The sequence below is a fragment of the Thermobia domestica genome, chromosome 6 (assembly GCF_964235325.1).
Source record: "Thermobia domestica chromosome 6, izTheDome1.hap1.1, whole genome shotgun sequence".
Taxonomy (NCBI): Eukaryota; Metazoa; Arthropoda; class Insecta; order Zygentoma; family Lepismatidae; genus Thermobia; species Thermobia domestica.
In genome coordinates this window covers 188794439-188813912 of record NC_137459.1, presented here as the reverse complement: position 1 = coordinate 188813912, position 19474 = coordinate 188794439, and the positions used below count along the sequence as shown (strand labels likewise).

The 19474-nt window shown below is 36.4% G+C and overlaps 1 protein-coding gene across 2 annotated transcripts in view; it reads right to left on the bottom strand.

Annotated features, from left to right (window-relative positions):
- LOC145688367 (metabotropic glutamate receptor 5-like) overlaps positions 1–19474 on the bottom strand; it is a 420659-nt gene that overhangs the window by 262575 nt on the left and 138610 nt on the right. Inside the window, exon 1 of one of the 2 annotated variants that reach the window (XM_081762520.1) lies at positions 11563–11615. The exons of the other annotated variant lie outside the window; for it this stretch is intronic. The gene's annotated coding sequence lies outside the window, so the exon portion shown is untranslated. Of the gene's footprint in view, positions 1–11562; positions 11616–19474 lie in introns of those variants that run through there. 2 annotated transcript variants of the gene reach the window in all.

Here is a 19474-nt window from a genome sequence, read left to right as displayed (position 1 = left end):
CAAAGCTACGTTATAGGAAACCAAAACATGAAGGCTTCCATAATAGTAAGCATAAAATCAAATTCAAGAATCAGGAATCTATGCTTCCAAGAATATCAATACAGTACTTAATAATTATCCCTTTCTTTTATATGACGTTCAATGTAGATCAATAATGTTTTTTCCTGGATCAATAGATAAAAGGTGTGAAACGTTTCAGTGTGACACTAAGCCTTCGAAGCTATGCAAAATCAATACTAAAACAAAGTAGCGGATCTATAAGTACTGGTTGCAACACAGGAATAAGATCAAGCATAGATCCAATCTCAAGGACGCTGAATCCATATAAAAAAGCCATTACTTGCTATCCCTTACTGTTTTTGTTCAATGGCGATAAAGGTTGAATAATAATAATAATAATAATAATAATAATAATAATAATAATAATAATAATAATAATAAAGGTCCTCCTTTGGAATCAACAACTTTCGGTTTGAATAGAGGGTTCAAGAAGGATATAGACTCCATATTGTTAAATCGATTGCGAAACAGCTGTCCTATGAAAATCTGAAATCAGAAGTACTAGTAAATTCAATCTCTTCCGGTTCTGATATAGGGTTGGGGGTTATGATGATACATATTATATATACAGTATTTGAGACGCAATGCAAATCCATTTGTCGGTAACTATTTTCATTTCTGTTCTGTGGTGATAAATTTTGAAACAAGAAATGGTTGCTTTGAACCATTTCCGGTTTGAACATAGGATTAACAGACACGATGAAACTACTACTTGGCAAGCTGAATCGATTAGAAAAAGCCGCTTTGTGATACGTTTTACCGTTTTTGTTATACGGAAATCACTATTGAAACATGAATATTAAATTCGAACCAATTCTGATTTTGGTTGAGTGCGCTGGATAGTTATGATACGTTGTCTTGAGACGCTAAATCGTTTGCAGACAACAGCTTATCGATATATTTGCTGTTTTTGGTCTATGGCGGTAAACGCTGAAACCAGTATTGAAACCATAAGTAAATTTGAACCATTTCCAGGTTTGGTAGTGTTATGGATAGTCATGTGTTGGACCTTTTATCTTGATGCGCGCTTGTAACTTTTAAACAAATGAACAAAAATTACTGAAATTTTATACCATACAAATATCGGCCAGGGCAACATTCTCTGGCATACTCTGTGACATAAGGTTAAAAGTGTTGCCAACCCAAAATATTTTTTTCAAATCTACATGTAAAACAAAAATACACAATTCCACACTTGTTGTGCGATGTTAAAAACTAAGAACACTACACATCGAGAAACAACCAAAGTTCGGAGAGTTTTACAACTAACAACGCAAGTGAGACGTATGGAGTAATGCACATGTAAAGTATATTAATGTTGACTACAGTACTATGCTCATCACATGATTTATTTCGAACAAGGAGAAACAAAGCTACAAACAATTAAAACTTTGAGTTTTTGGAAAGACTATTTTGAAAAAAAAAAGTTTAGGTAAGTATCACATCGAATTGTATTCATTTTTAAAATAGACAAAGATCATAATACAGTCTACAGTAATTGATCTCAAAGCATTCGGGAGATACGATAGAAATTGTAAAATTTGCTACAGTGCTTGTAGTGGCGCATTTGTGCGAATTTTTGAAATAGTGTTCCATTTACTTCGGTTTTAGGACATTACAACAATACTTTTTCGTAGTGTAGTTACAAAAAGATCTCAGAATGCATAATTTTAAGCAGTATTCCAAACTTTAAAAGTTTATCATATCTCCAGAAGGTTTGAGATATCAAATTGATGTAAATACCATTGTAATCTTCATATCTATTGAAAACCATAGCTATATGCAATTAGATGAGGTACTTATCTTCGCAGTTTTTCGAAATAAAGGCTTTGGGGGAAAAAAATCAAATTTTCAAAACTTCGTATCTTCGGTCGTATTTATTTGAAATCCGGTATATCATAACCACAGTATTAGACATTAAAGTACTTTGGATGCGCATTGTCTCGTCTGTCTTATTTGGGTTATTAGTGCTACAGTGACCACCAAAATATGAATGTTTGTGATACTGTAGCATCCCGTGTTTGCAACACAGCATAACCAGAGTGGTATGTATGTTTTTGTTTTACATATAAATTTGAAGTGTGTAATAACTTGTGGTAGTGCCATTAATATATACACACACACATATATATATATATATATATATATATATATATATATATATATATATATATATATATATATATATATATATGTTGGGTTGCCAACGCTGTTAATCTTGTGTTACCATTGAATCATTTTGCACGATACAAGATTTCAGAGTTTTTTTGTCCATCAGTTTAAAAGTTACAAAGGCATATCAAGATAAATGGTTCATCCTGTAATATAATTTTATATTATATATATATATGTATACAGGGATAAAAGTGGATCTGGAAAGGTGGGAGGACGGCCTCCTCCGCACCTTTATTCCTATTATATATATAGGGTGATTCAAGAAATCTGTAACAGGGCCTTAACTCAGCTCTTAGTTCACAGAAAATCTTTGAGACAGAATATGTAAGCGCATGTACCGAATCGCGTGGAGCTGCTTCTGAAATCAGAAGCGTCTCAGGAATACCTCTATGGGAACCAATTCAAAATTTTAAACAAAAACGGGTTGATTTTGCCCCCTTGAAACAATCGCTAAATTTTGATCAACTTTGAGAGGAAACTGTACGTTTGGAAGCTACACGAGCTCATTGTAATGGGTCAATGTGAGGATTTCCGCATGCTGCAACTCAAACGTAATAGTAAATAATTATTTGAAACTAAAGCAAAGTAGGAAAGTGCAAATGCGGAAGGAAACGGTGCAATTTTAGAAAACAGTTGTATCTCGAGAATGCCTCTATTGGAAGGCGGCCAACTTCAAAATGTCAAATAGGAACATGCGTCGCTTTTGTGTTGGAAGAAGCGGTAAATATTGGACCACTTAGGTAAGTTCATTACAGTTTGTACCGTATGGCTGCTACGGAAGCTTAGTTGGTGAACAAAAGCAAAAGTGATGAGGTAGGATTTACGATGCTAAAACAAACAAGAAGGAAAAAAAATGGTCGAAACGTAGAAAAAAAAAACGAATCTGCTCTTAGCAAAGGGCTGAGCAAAAAAAGAGGGGGTCATCAACCTTGCTATTTTCATTAGAGTAATTTCAGAAAGATAAATGCATAGCTAAAGAATCGTCTTACCATTGGAGTATAGTTGATACCGTCTTTGCTTCACAAATGCTCAATGATGTCCACGAAAAGCAATACAGAGATTTACCTGCTGTACACATAATGAACAACAGCTTCAAGCTCGGACAAGTTGATGTTACGGAATGGAATTGTAATGAACTTTTTCATGTTGCGAATTGCAATTGGTCTAAACAAGGTCCTTAATTCGACCCCAGAAAAAATAGTGCATACAAGTAAAGTCGGGAGACCTCGGAGGAAACTGGATTGGAACCTCTCCCCATTCGGCGCCGAGGAAATAGGACATTTAACTCTTCTCTATTGATGACAACATTATATACTGGACAGCTATCTAGGTGAAACCACATCGTCTGATATACATAGAGAGGTACACTTTCCAATAGCGGCTACAGATGGTGTGGCAAGAAATCACGAACCACCACCCCTTTTAAATGACCATCAAAAAACCATAGCACAATCATCCAAGTCCCTAGAATACTACTCCACACATTAATGCTCCATCGTCGTAGCCGATTGACTTCTCTCATCGAGTGCGGATTGTCCGCTGATAAGTAATGTGCATCGTGGAGATTCAAATTGTCACTACTGTAATGTGCTTGATCAGTCCATAAAATGAAGGGTACGAAATTCAGATGTTCTCGCAATTGGGTACTACCCAGTTGCAGTACAGAAGCTGTAAATTGCAGTCAGAACCACTTAGTTCCTGATGCAGAGAGAGATGGTACGGATGAAAATTGTAGTTCCATAGAATACGCAGTACCCTACCTTGACCGACACCACGCTTTTGTGCAATCTGCCGCGGAGACACATGGATTCACTGCAACAGCTACAAGGACATCAATGACAATGTTTTCATTTTGGACATCTCTGCAGACATCATGGCTCCGACGAATGTTTTCCAGCTTCCGCAATCGTGCTGCGAATCTCCGCAAAAGTCTGCAGGAAAAAGCTTGTCGATCTGGATAGCGTGCACCGTATTAATCGAGCTGCAGCCCTATAATTTTGCCGACATTCCGCTAAAATCATTAGCATTTGGAATGCCTCCAAATTCGTATATGGCATGAGTGTTATTTACTACCGACACTTCCTACTAAAATCACTCAACCACCACCAGCACACAAGCGCTCTAAATTACTGTGGAACTGCATTCCACGTCACTTTACGAACTTGTAATACATTACGGGCAGTTGAACTCAATTCAAACCCACTGTCCGGTACAAAGACCACCTAAACTCCCCACACAAGTTACTCACCCTAGGACTTGCTCTTGGTGCTTCACCTCTCTTATGTTCTCTGTATGGCATAACAGGAATCTTATGTCCGAAGCCACACAATATGTATTAAGAAAGGTAATGTACGCGTTAGCTACTGGATCCAGAATAGTACCAATATACAACCACTGACAGTTTAGTGAGCATGCTGTTCGAAACAATGAAGCGGCCGACAGAACATGCTCCTGGATTTGAGTTGAGATTTTGTTTTTAACGTCCCGTTCAGCAGCGAGGCTAAATGAGACGTTGACCAACTGATTAACGTGGAATCAAAATCACATGAGCACCCTCCCGGGAATCGAACCCGGATCTCCCACGCCAAAGACACGTACGCTAACCGCTTAGCCACGAAGGAGCTCTGCTCCTAGATTTGTAAGAGATTTCGTGTTAGATGTATACAAGATATGTCGAGTGTAGAGTTCATTGGTGGCTCTGGACAATCTCCGGTTTTGTACGGAAAACTGGTCGGAATGTGTTCACCAGGGCATGGGTACAAGGTGCCTTCCTAGCATTCGGCTGGTATGACCGCGGACCCCCCCCCCTGGACAAATATTACACAGAATGGTCGTCCGCTGGAATGAATCCCAGGCTCATCCGAACGCGATGACATAGCTCTTCTGGGCTTTCTTTTACTGATACGAAACAATTGTTGAGATGGTAGCTACGAAATTTAGATTTTGGACGCTTTCCGTCCCTCATTTTTAACTTTGTTACTTTGGAGTTTTCTTCTTCATCCACGAACGCGCCATTCTATTGCATTCAATTGCATTTTCATTCTATTTCGTAACATCCTGCCAATGTTGAGCAACCGATGCTGTTTCCAAATTCACTTTTGTCCTACATTTACTCAAGTTCTACTTGCCTTTTGTCTCGACGTCAACATTAGCTGCTGATGCACACTATAGTTGCTGTTTCTTCCTTTGGGCTCATTATATATATTTTCCCCTTCCAACACTCAGTTTCTGTAGTAGCCATACGGTACCAACTATCATGAATTATTGCCTAAGAAAGTGGTCCAATATTTAGCGCTTCTTTCAACACAAGCAAAATCGACTCCTGTTCCAATTTGACATTTTGAAGTTGGCTCACCTGCAATAGAAGTATTCCTGATACGCGACTGTTTTCGTAAATTGCACCGTATGTTTCCGCATATGCACACTTGTACTTCGCTTTAGTTGCAAACAATAATTTGCTATTACTTTTGAGTTGCAGTATGCGAAAACCCTCGTATTATCCTATTGTAATAAGCTCGTGCAGCTGTCAAGCGATAAGAGTGATGGCAAAGTGTTTCCTTTCAAAGTTCTTCAAAATTTGGCGGCCGTTTCAAAGGGGGCAAAGATCAGCCTGTTTTTATTTGAAATTTTGGAGTTGGTCCCCCGTAGAGGTATTTCTGAAACTTCTCTGATTTCAGAAGCATCACCATGTGATTCGGCACATGCACTTTGGTATTAACATTTATTTTTGTTTCAAAGATTTCAGTGCACTAAAAGCTGAGTTAAGACCCTGTTAAGAATTTCTTAAACCACTCTCTATATATATATATATATATATATATATATATATATATATATATATATATATATATATATATATATATATAGATAGATAGATAGATAGATAGATATAGATATATGGTGAGTCAAAAGTCCTTGGACACCTGCATAAGTTTGAAAATCGACGTGAAAAGTAAAAAGTGATGATGGGAACAGAGGTTTGATGAGGGGGCGCAACTTTTGGAGTGTGTCATTCATGGCCGCCATCTTGAAATCCGCCATTTTGGATTCAAGTCTTTTTTTTAAATGGGAAGGGGAGTGTATGACATCAAAAAACTCTAGATTGAGCTCAGGAATTTAGTGGTGTATTTGTTTTTTTTTTTTTTTTTTTAATCTTGTACAGCGGGGGACACTTCTAAATGGTACAGCCATATGGAGATTTACGGCTAAGGTGTACCATTTAGAAGTGTCCCCCGCTGTACAGTTTAGAAGTTATTAATGTTCAAAGGTGGGAAATTACCTTGATACTGACCCAGTTCTCTCTTTGTTCAAGGTGATCTAAAATGGGCCTGACACGTGAACAGAAGATCGAAATCATCCTTATATCAGGGGAACGCAGCTACCGAACAATAGCAGCTGACTACAACGGCACCCAGACAGAGAACCGGTATCGCACAGCACGGTGGCTCACGTGATCACCAAATACCGGGAGACGGGCTCTGTTCAAGATAGGGCACGTAGTGGGCGACCAAAGACTGTCACCACTGAGGAAACTGCAACGGCGGTTGTTGCGTCGTTTGTGAAAAGTCCTAAACGAAGTACTCGTCATGTGTCCCTAGCATGTGCAATAAGCCAATCCTCCGTTGTCCGAATATGGCACGCCAATCAGTGGCATCCTTACAAGCTGCACATGCAACATAAACTGAACGAGGATGACCCTGATCGCCGGTTGGAGTTCTGCATGTGGGATACTGAACAACACGAACTAGATCCTGCGTTTCCCAAGGGCATACTGGCCAGCGATGAGGCGTATTTCACTTTGAACGGGGAGGTTAATCGACATAGTTGTCTATACTGGTGTGACGCAAATCCGAACTGGGTTGACCCGAGTCGAGAACATAGTCCAGCGAAGATGATGGTGTGGTGTGGCATATGGGACACCCGCATCATTGGGCCATTTTTCATTTACAACACCTTAACTGCACCACAGTATCTGATGCTGCTGCAGAACCTTGTGTTCCCTGCCACACTGAACGCTGACGGCGTTTTCCCATCTTATTTTCAGCACGATGGAGTCACTCAACACTATGGACTTGGTGTCCGTGAATGGTTGGATGAACAACTGCCAGGGAAATGGATTGGTCGCCGTGGTCCCGTGGAGTGGCCGCCCAGATCCCCTGACTTAACGCCCCTTGATTTTTATCTATGCGGAAATCTTAAACAGATAGTGTATGCTGAGACAATCCGTGATTTGAGACACCTAGAGGAACGCATCCAACAAGCCTTTGACCAGATTTCAGGAGACATTCTCCTCCGTGTGCAGTCAGAGTGGTTGCGGCGACTACAGTTGTGCATTGCACGGGATGGACAACACGTAGAACATGTGTTGTAGCATTCAGTATTAAGGTAATTTCCCACCTTTGAACATTAATAACTTCTAAAATGTACAAGATAGAATAAAAAACAAATGACACCACTAAATTCCTGAGCTCAAGCTAGTGTTATTTGATGTGTCATACACCCCCTTCCCATTAAGAAGAATTGACTTGAATCCAAAATGGCGGATTTTAAGATGGCGGCCATAAATGACATGACATACTCCGAAAGTTGCGACCCCTCATCAAACCTCTGTTTCCATCATCACTTTTTACTTTTCCCGTCGATTTTCAAACTTATGGAGGCGTCCAAGGACTTTTGACTCACCCTGTATATATATATATAAGCAGATTGCACATTTGATTGCGTTTACGACAATTCATTGTAGTTCTCATAACTAGATTTTTTCTATTACGAAATTTCTTTCTAATTCGTTTTCCAACTGCGTTGATAGATACTTAAAAAACATCACAATTCATCTAATTTCCTCCAAACAGCACTTTAACCCTTTCCATTAACCGAATTACTTTTCCTCACAATAAGCAAAATCTTACGAACTACGTAAAGACGACTGTAACCATGGTCACCAAGTAAAAATATTCAAAGCGGAAGCACACACTGAACAGCGCAAATGGCTCGCGACTTGCCGTGGCTGTCACATAACTATTGAAGCTCAGTTACGAATAGGCTTTAAAGATACAGTAAACATAAAAGGAGATAATCAATCATTTTAGTGAACGGTATACAATGAAAGAATGGACTTACACATTAAAAAAGAAATATATGCTACGTTCAATTTCTTTGGTTTATCTTCCTCCATATATTTTTAAAGTCTTTTATGATAATGCTTTCGTGGATAGTCACATCAATGTATGTTTGTACTCTTCAAAATAGTTTCTTTTGTACTGCGATTTTTTTTAAATGTAACAATTGTTTGGCGTTTGATTCAAAATTAGCAAGATTTTCTCAAGTAAACTTCAACATGCAATAGTCTACACTCTACTCTACGCTGGTAAATAAATATTTTCAAAACCAAAAAGTGCAACGAAATTAGTTATTTCCTTAAAGACTCAAAAACACGTCAATTCTACTTAGGTACAAGGGAAAGAAAAAAATCGACGTGTAACCTGAAAATTATTACTTTTTCCTTCGATTATTGGAGATTTCCGTTGTTATATCAAAAACAAGCAGAGCTTGTTAATTGCTTAACATCTTTAAACAATATTAATGAGTACAGACCAACGTTAGGGAAACAGAAAAAAATAATAAAATAAAAATAAATAAATAAATAAAAAGAAAAAAAAGAAAAGGAAAAATCCTATCGTAGGACTGGCGATACCAGGGTGCGAAAATCAGGGTTTTGGAGAAATTTTCTTTAATACTTTCGGAAGAAAATTTCTCCTATTTCCATTACTAAGTTACTGTGGCGGGGAGATAAAGTGGCACTATTCTGAGAAGTTTGCAAATCACAATGATTCATATGTAATTAACATGCACGGTCTATTTTTAAAACTATTAATGGGTGAACTAGTAGTTAGCAGTATTCCTATTTTACATAGTTTAATAATTATGGATATCGAAACATTTTAATGCAATTTTTTGTTCAGATTTGATACCCTCCGTCCAACCCCACTTTGTTATTTCGCACTCCTGCCGATATTGTTAGTTCCTGTAAACTTTGGTTCTTCCTCTGATCTCAGCTAATCAGAAAAGTTTGATAACTTTCTGAACAATGAACCTGCCCTCGCAATATCATTTTATATGCCTATTTAACATTTACTCCATACACTTAAGCATGTCAAACCACTCAATTGAGCCATACCAAAAAACGAAAAAGGAATAAATCATTAGAAAATTGTGTTTGATAGGAATGTTATTGTATATTAAAACATAAAGAGGAACATTTTCTTTTATTTCCCACAACGCACGCCTATGTATGAATATGATCATGATTTTTTATTGTATTTTCTAATATAGTTTTACTTTGTAAGTCTAAATGATTACACTTTTCAGCATGTAATTCCAGAATGTTGGTACGAAGTACCTTAAAAGGTAAAAGACAACATTTTCATATTACAGAAATATAGCTCTTCTGTTCAAACTAAAGCTCTTGGCTCTAAGAATCATGGACTTAAGTTCTTTGTTACGGTCTTCTTTACTCACATCAAATGGTAAAAGTAATCATAAATCAGAATTCCCAACTTAAGGAACTGAAGTCGTACTTCTACATAAATTGGGATCTTATCTATTCTATCAGAAGTGAGAATGTTACAGTTTATTCCACTTTCTGATCAGCAGTGTGATATTTTTCACCTAAACACATCCAGCTGAGAAATTGCAAGCCGTCCGACTGATAGGTTGGAAGAGATTTTGTTGACGGCTTAGATTACTCTTTTGCTTACAAATCGTTGCTAAGGCATTAGACCATTTTCTTCTAATCTCTCTTTTTTTAAGATTATATAGATTTTCTTTCACAGTAACGCTCTTGGCTCCTTAAGGGAAGGCTTAAGGAACACAAAAGGCGTTTGAGTATTTAAATACAACAAAACCATGTCGAAAGAATCCTGGACCTACCTTTGACATGGGTTTCAAAATAACTAACAATATATAAATACTTATTAAAGTATTCTTATTTCCGTTTCAACTCAACTCCATATTATAATATTGTAATTATAATATATATATATATATATATATATATATATATAAAATTCAAATACAAGAACAATATGTTATGATATGCTTGTTGCCACAAGAAAACTAAGAAAAACGCAAGAGATTCGCCAAGATATTTTAAAATGCTGGTAACGTTGGAAGGAAAGAAATTATATCCATGAAACTCACGGGTGTTAGTCCCTCACAGAAATCACGTTATTTAAGATCAAAGGTACGTCCATGCGAACAAGATACGTACGCTAAGCTACCACATTCGAATCTTTGAAAATTAACAAGCAAACTACGAATATAAAAACTACCAGGTGTCCTCTATTGAGGAGAAGAGCACTTAACTGATTTTAGCAAATCTTATTATAAATACATTCTACATTTAGACCATAGCTATAGTACTCGCGCCGAGTCGTGAAGCTTGGGCTCGGAACCAATCATAGAAATATTTTGCTTGAGCTCCAACACATCGGAAAACTTTGGTACAATTCGTGGAGCCTCTTCCCGAGCGCACACTTGGGGAAACGTCAAACAGCTGAAATTCAACTATGTTGCCTAACTTTGAAGACATAGTAAACGAGTATATAAAAAAGCACTTAAAAATTACCAATAATAACACTGCACAACAATAACTACTGTAACAACTAGTCTTAAATGGTAACAATAGCACAAATAGTAACAACGAAAACATAACGCAACAAAAAAGAATTAACAAAACGGAACTTGACGCCAATCCGACAACACTGTACTCTGGAGAGATGTTTTCCGTGCAGCGCGAAAGAAGACACTGACAAAATTTATGGGTGGGGGTTGACGACCGGAACACACCCTCGCGTTCTATTGGGTGGTGAAATTGGTAGATCTAGGTCAAGCTTCACGACTCGGCGCGAATACTATAATCAACTGATCCCTTGCTGTCTATGTTTCATGTAATTTTGTTCTAACTAGCAATTAAAAAAATATATGACTAATTTCAAAGTCCAAATTTGATAGCCTGAAAGTCGAAAGCAAAGGGACTGCACACCAAAATATTACACATGGGTACTAAAAATGTGCAAACTCCATCACTATGTTAAGTTCAAAGATCTGGTTGATACTTGAGGACGTATACTTTTCTTGTGGTATTTGAACGAAATGTCAAATGAATGACGATAAACTATTATTACACTTTATCAATAAATATATCAATTATTTCTATACTTGTACATTAAGTTGAATTGTCTGTAACAAATATTTCAAATTTACACTACTAACCTATGAAACTAACCTAATGACATAACATTTAAGAACAAAAAATCCGTAACTTACAGAATTATGTTTGTGATTTAAATTATTCAAGTAAAGGAGGCTGTACACTTTTAGAAGTTTGTATAAGCAATACACTAAGTACGAAAATGTTCTGATCTCCACATACACAAACACGTGCAAAAACAGAGTAGAAGCACTAATGTCACGTTGGTCATTAATTGCATACACCTAGCAACAAATGGTCCTATTATGTTTGCGCATGTGCACAAATATTCCTGGATTGTGATTGGTGGAATGGACTTCACTGCAAAAGCATTATGTATTGAAGATGTAAACACTGTATTAAAACGTATTTTGGCGTACGAATGTTACGTCATATACCTTACGCCTGAGTAAGAGTTTCTATATAAATGACACCGCGCGCCTCTATGATCAAATTGTTGTTCTATATGTTAACTTTAAAACAAATGTAAAAGAAACTTCACTGTATTGATTTAGAAACATAAGAAGCTAAATATGCCAATAAGGATTATCATATTGTGCAACGAAATTTTAACTGCACCAAAAAAATCTAAAACAGTGCAAAACACAGGAAACAAGTCTTCAATACGAATTCAAAACAAGTGACTTGCCTTCATATCATATGATTGGCGTTTGAGACGCGACAACATACTGCCAAAGAATATAAAGGTGTGATTAACAGGACGTAGTATAGCATACTCAATTTCCTAAAATAATACACCACTTTGTTCTCTAAATAGTAACTGCATCATAATGACAGAAGCATGTCTATGAACATGCTTGGTAATTGACACTGAGAATCCGGTTCAGTCTGCTTTCTGACTTACACAAGCATCTACAGTAGTGTTATAAGGTATGATATATAAAACAAAGCAACAATGAGTATAATTCTTACCGATATTGTCTGATATGAGACATGATATTTATTGGAAATTAATGTAATAAAAAATTACTATCGCACAGTTACTCCTGAATACGTGACGAACTGAACATTTTCCTCTAACACAAAATATAGGTAGAGTGGCCCATAAGCAGGGGCGTCATTTTGGACTTCGCTTGAGGGGGGCAAGAACACCACCTACATAAGACATTCGCGTTTTGTACTAGTATATTAGTAGACAATCGATAAAAGTATATATATTCCTCAATCTCTGGGGGGGCAATTGCCCCCTCCTGCCCCCCTAAATGACGCCCCTGCCCATAAATCCCTACTCATTCATATATTTTAAGTATCAATTGTATCTGTGTACTGTTGCGCACTCTCACTATGCTCTCTGTATACGCTACTGACACTTTTCCTAAATGTGGATAAGTCGTAGTTCCGATACATTCCAGCGCTCATGAAATACCCTGGAAGACGACCGGAATTGACAACGTATAACTCTTTGGAAATATATAAGAGACAGGGTGTCAAAACAACGTTATAACTTCAATAATGAGTTAAGAGCAGCTGTTACTTGGTATTTGGAACAATAACCTCTGTTATACTGACAAAAAATCTCATACAACATGACGACGCATTATATTATGCAACGAGAATGAGGAACAACACATATATCATTGACACATAAGGTATATAAACGTATAGAGAGTGACGGCCACATTACTATTATATTATACCTTATAATAATCTTTATATACAAGTGTATAAATGGACATTGTGTGTGTGGGTGTGTGTGTTCCAATGTAAGTCGGGAACGCCAGTAGTAATTTTAACCAAACTTTGTACACATATTACTAACAGTCTGGAAAAGAGTACTGTCGGGATAAAACTAACAAGACAAACACAGGGTGGAGTGAGAGGAAAGACAAAATTAAGGAAAACGACCGGCATTAGTGTTTAGTCCATAGTTTTCGGGGGTCACGAGCTGAATAGGGATAGTTCGTATTCCCTTTAGGCTAAGTCCAAAGTCAACTTTTACTTTGATTAGAACTACTAAGCCTAGGTTAGTTTATGTTAGTTATCACAGATTAGGTACAGTTTAGGTGAATAATATATTCTTCCCTTGAATCAAGTGCAAATTCATAAGTTAAACTAAGCCAAGAAAAATAAGATCGCTACTGTAATATAACATTTCAGGATATGAGAGAGATTTTTACCAAAACTCAATATACTTACAACCAGGAAACACTACTATGGCGCGAAACCCCGCAATGCGGGGACTGACACTTACAAGGGGCACTAATAATGAAATTCTAAGGACACATAGGGTACACTTCAAACAACTTACAGTTATGATATTGGTTCTTAGTTCCCGATGAAAGTAATTTTGTTTGTGAAACAGCTCAAATCTGAAATAAGTGTTCAGAACTGTTTTCACCTAACAAAACTTTTAATTGTGAAATGTATGTCATTGGTGTCTAGCTTTACAGAACTTATTACAGCATATTTGTTTTTGATGCTCCTTGTTTCTGTCAGTTCTGCGGAAAGGTCGTTCTAAAAAATCGAAATTAATAAAAAAAAATGATGTGAGAAACGTAATTGGCCAAAATAGGTTAAGTCATCTAGCACTGCTTTCAATAAATGCGGATGAAGTTGAAAAAATGGATGTACGTGAGTTAGTAAATGATTTTGCTTACAGGAAAGAAGGAAACCATTCAATCAAGTCCTACTATTATTCAGAAATACTGACGTCACTGACTGCAAAGAGGCAAGTCCATCTTCCATTGTGAAGCTTATTGAATAAATTATACGTATAACAAAGTGGTTTCTATTTATGAATATTTAGGCCTAGTAGTTACATGCATTTAACTCATTATTCACAGATACATGGAGGTATGGTTATTTATTATGTTATCTATCATTCCACAAAAAAATAAAATAAAATAAAATAAAAAAATAAAAAGTTAAGACAGCGGGCCCTGGGTACTCTCTTGCGTGGGGGGGGGCAAAATGTGGTTACGCCACTGCTTATAACCAGCAAAGCAAATGCAAATTACTTATAAATTAAGTTACAATTACGAACTGTAAAATTAACAAAAATTTATACTGGTCAAAAAAGAAGCAGCACCAAAAATGTCTTTGCCGACTGGAATTTGGTCAGGATTCGACCCGGCCGCACAACTGAATATATATATATATATATATATATATATATATATATATATATATATATATAGTTGTAATTTTGAACAATATATGGATAAGTATTCTGTAGATAATGCTTGAAACGTTAAATATTGAGAAATGGTGGCAAGAAATAAATTTGTAGTGTAAAAAATAATAATGATAATTCAGAAAAAAATGTTTTTTTATCTTACAAGCACGTGAACATACATATATAATCGATAAAACAACTATAATTTAAGGATAAGTACGTATTATGTAGTCCGCCGTAATGAACTTCCAAAATATAGAATACACCATATACTGTAACAGTGACTTCGAATAACGCTCGCCATGGGCTATTCGGCGGCCTGCCTACCCGACGGTCATCCGCCACTCTTCCTTTACTTAGGCTCTATCACTCTCCAATAGGTCATATGTATACCCTCAAGCAATCATACCTAGCAGTGCTGGGCATTGATCAATTGCAAGTAATTGCTCTGTAAATTAGTTGCAATTAATTTTAATTTGTCCTTTTGCAATTAATATTAATTTCTATTGAATTCAATCAAATTTGCCACTAAAATTAAGTTAATTATTAATTGGTCATCAGGGAATGCCACCCGCTCCCACTCTTCTGTGTGTGACGGGGTTCTTATCCTCATAGTACTCTTTTCCTGACAAAGTAATGTGTACCAACATTCGTTAAAATTGCTCTAGATGTTCCAGAGCTATGCTGGAACATATATACATGTTTTTATATACAGTATATAGAAGATAAATCCAGTACCGCTAGAGAGTTCCATCTTCGGTTCCAATACTGTTTCCTATAGAGTGAAAACGGTAACAGCAGGCGACAAATGTTCCCTGATAGTGAATTCACGATTCCACGAATAGATTTCATCTCACTAGTCAGCTTTATTCTTCTACTGAAACATTAAGTAGCAGGAAACTAGTATAACTTCCGATTTCAGTATTTATGTTTACATAATAATAAAAATAATAATAATGACAGATCCCGCATCCAAAGAACAAATGCCATCTGTGACCTTATCCCTTTATTGCGATTGAAGTTTTAAGTCTAGTACTTCTGGTCTTAGTAGTGAATTTGCGTAGCTTGGAAGTCTACTGCAGTAAGAATGGTATAGTTTGTACGCTCTTACTTAGGAACAAAATAATCTCTACCTAAATTTTCTCTTCAGTGCTCCCTCTTTGATATGATCGATTTTCTTAAATGTATCATACAGGAGCTACATTCCCTTTAGAGCCGATTTTTGTATTTTCTGTTTATAATTGTATTAGTCCACAATGAATGGCAAATTAATTAGACAAATAATGCCTTTCTATTATCTCTTCGTGATGGGTAAAATATTAATTTTATTTTGCTTTTTTATATTGTTAAATGGCTAACAATTAAAACAACAATCGAAACTTCTTTAGTACCAACCGTGCTAGTTTCTGAAATGAAAATCTATAATAAAACTTCCTAAAACAAAGCTCCAAAAAACTTAAACCAACAGCGTCGCCGATTACTTTAAACGGTGTGCATTGTCAGAACATTCTGTAGCCATCACCGTTGCAGTTTCTTTTCTTGACAGGAGTTTGTTACTTCTTTCATTTAAATAACTCACCAACCGTCCTCTTGACGCTGAATGAATATTGAAATGTCAATTCCATCTGAAGTGTTATTCGACCATAATCAGAGCTGCTTGTCTTGGGCGACCATACAAGACCAGTCGATTAGTACGGAAACTCATAAACGGAAGTAGGGATTTGGAAAAAGTGTAGAGCTGTCACTGAAAGCACAATTGAAGATTTTAAATCGCAAGGTTTATTACGACGGAGCATTACAATAAATAAACCCTAATGGGAGAAGAGCTCCCTCGTGGCTAAATGGTAGCGTAGGTTTCTTTCACGCAGGAGACTCGTGTTCGACTCCCGGAGGATGCTCATGTGATTGGGATCCTATGTTAATCTATAGGTCCACGTATCATATATCCTTGGTTCTGAAAAGGACGCTAAACTTTAATACAACAACAACAATATTGGGAGAAAACTATAACTTTCTTTTTAAAATTGAAAAATTTCCAAGTGTTGTTTAGTCTCATAAATAATTCAGTCTGTCAAACGTTTCCAACTGTTTTAACTAAAAGTATCTACCAAAAAGTGATAACTTATAGGGCAAACCACATATCTCCAATGTATTCTTGAGCTTCCTCGTGTCCATGTTTAGCGTGAGCGTTTGTGGTGTGGAAGATCCGGATTCAACTTCCGGTGGAAGCTCATATGATTAGGGTTCAACATTAAGCCGTAGGTCAACGCCTCATGCAGCCTACCTGTTGAAAGCGACGCTTAAATCTGATAACCCAAACAACTAAGGTACTCTTCATAAACTCTGATGTAATATGTAATTTGTGCATGCCTTCCCATTATAACTTTAATGTTTGGTGTACTTTTCTTGGCTGTTTCCTTTCACTAATCTTTACATGTATGATAGACACATTTGCTAATTATGAAAAAAATAAAATTCGCATTTTTTTTTTAAAAAAAACTTACCTTTGACTTTGCACTGAACATAATGTAAACGATTGTAATAAATTAACTTCAAGAAATTCACCAAACAAACTTCTGCTACCAACAAAATAAGTAACTTCTCAGAAGCACGGGTTGTCCTTGGAAGAAAACTAACTTACTAGGCTTTTCAACTTAGATTTATTACTGTAGTTCTGGGTGTAATAATGATGATAATGTGTTATTCTCACGCTGCTGAAGTTGACACGAAGAAATCCAGATGATCCAGATGCATTTTGAAGGATATTCTTCCTCAGGCATGATCTGTGACTTTCCCTACTTTCAGAGAACTTCCTACATTTTTTTTTTCTATTTAATGATCGAGTCCTTCACATCACTTATTACTTCTTTTATTAACCCACTTTATTTTCGAAATCATTTAATACACAAGTTTAGAAGCAATAATTAAGAATTTTTGTGATGGATATGTTGTGAACGTTCAGAGTTATTATTGTGTTGTCATATACTTTATGAACCGCTACACGTACAATTTTACAATATTATAAGCGTTGACCGAAAAACAAAACTGTCCCAACATGAAACGTATACCGATCGATACATCTCATTAAGTTGAAAATAATATGAGGAGTGAAAAAGGCTGACGCGTAGTTTGAAAAAAAAAAAATCAAGAAACACGAATTTGTTTATAAGCCTAGAAATGCAGGGTGGTTGCAAATTCGATACTTAGTTCTAATTTAGATTATCCTTGAAACTAGCATCAGCTCTAGCAGTGTGTAATATTGTTTACTGATGTGAAGTTTACCACTTGTGATTTCAGATGTTGATCCAGTGAAAATTGCAAAATGAATGGTGTATACAGCGTAGAAGGCAGAGCTAAGATTGCTGCCACATATAAAGTTTGGAGGTCGTTGGTGCAAGTGCAGAGATGGTGGAGGCAAGGGCAAAGTAGGAATGCAACGCTTAACCGTAAGAGAATAAAAACAAAACTATTATATTAAATTAATGACAACTGGTAGTGTGTTAGATGCAAGTCGATCCAAATGTAACAGTAAGAAAATAAATGCTATCAATACCAAAGGTAATAGTTTGGTGTGGAATGACATCTACCAGATTCATTGGTCTATACGTGCTTACGCAACTCCATGAATTGTGAGCGATGCTTGGAAATGCTTCAAACGTATGTATGGCCTATGATTTAAGAATGGGGGAAATGGAAGAGAATTGCTGTTCATGCAAGATACTGCTCCGTCCCACTACGCAATTCCAGTGAGAATATGGCTTGACGACAATTTCCGTGGCAGATGGATTGGCCGCCGGGGAGCGACAGAATGGGCTGCACGCAGCCCCGATCTAACCTCATGGGACTCCTTCCTTTGGGGTTGGGCTAAGGAATGAGTGTACACATTAATTCCAAAGGATATTAACAGTCTTGAGCAAAATATCTGAAGTGTTTGCAAATGTTCCAGTTGAGCTGCTAAGAAGAGCCGTAGATCCTGTTCCTAAAAGATTCCAGAAATGTGTGGAAAATGCGGGTGCATACGTTGAAATGTAACAACAAAATAGTACACTCTAATAATGTATTCGATTTAAAAAAAGAAACTGACAGGTTGTTTACTTTTCGAAATATTCACTGCTACAAATAGGTTCTGGCTTTACAATCACTCTGTAGATGTTGGATGAGAATCAGGCTACCTGTTAAAAGGTGAAGCTGGTGGTGAAGTATAACATCACTAAGCTCTTCATTGTGGCACTAAAAAGATGATAGTACATATGTTAGAGAGAGAAGCCAAAAATTATGATTAATTTCTATTTAACTAAATATTCAAAACTGGTACATGTAACAGCCGATAGACGACTTTAATTTTAACAAAATGGCATACTTGAGGTTAAATTCCCATTCACAGTTTTCGAGAAAAACTAATTTTTATAACGTCAAAATATATGTCCCTATTCATATTTGCCAATAGTCATTGTGAGTTTTTAGTCTGCTAGAAAATATTTATTTATTTATGTCATGAATATGTAAAAAATAGACTTAACTAACATGTATTTATTGTCGTTTATGTTCTCCTAACAGTGACACTTATACTCCTAACACTGACATGGATACTCCTAACGCTTAAGCACACACCACTTGTAAAGAAGAATGCTGCACTCCATATCTAACATCCGTCAAACTAAAAAGATATAGAAGACACTGTACGTGCTTTACTGACTAAGTTTCCTAAAGAAAGAGATGAGCAAGGTTCAAGTTCTCCAAGTAGTCTGGTACTTTTTTTTTAAAAAAAAAAAAAACTATATTGTTTATTCGCATAGATTTTTAATATTTCCCATATCAAAGTTTTCTCTGAATACGTTAGATATCCATCGAAG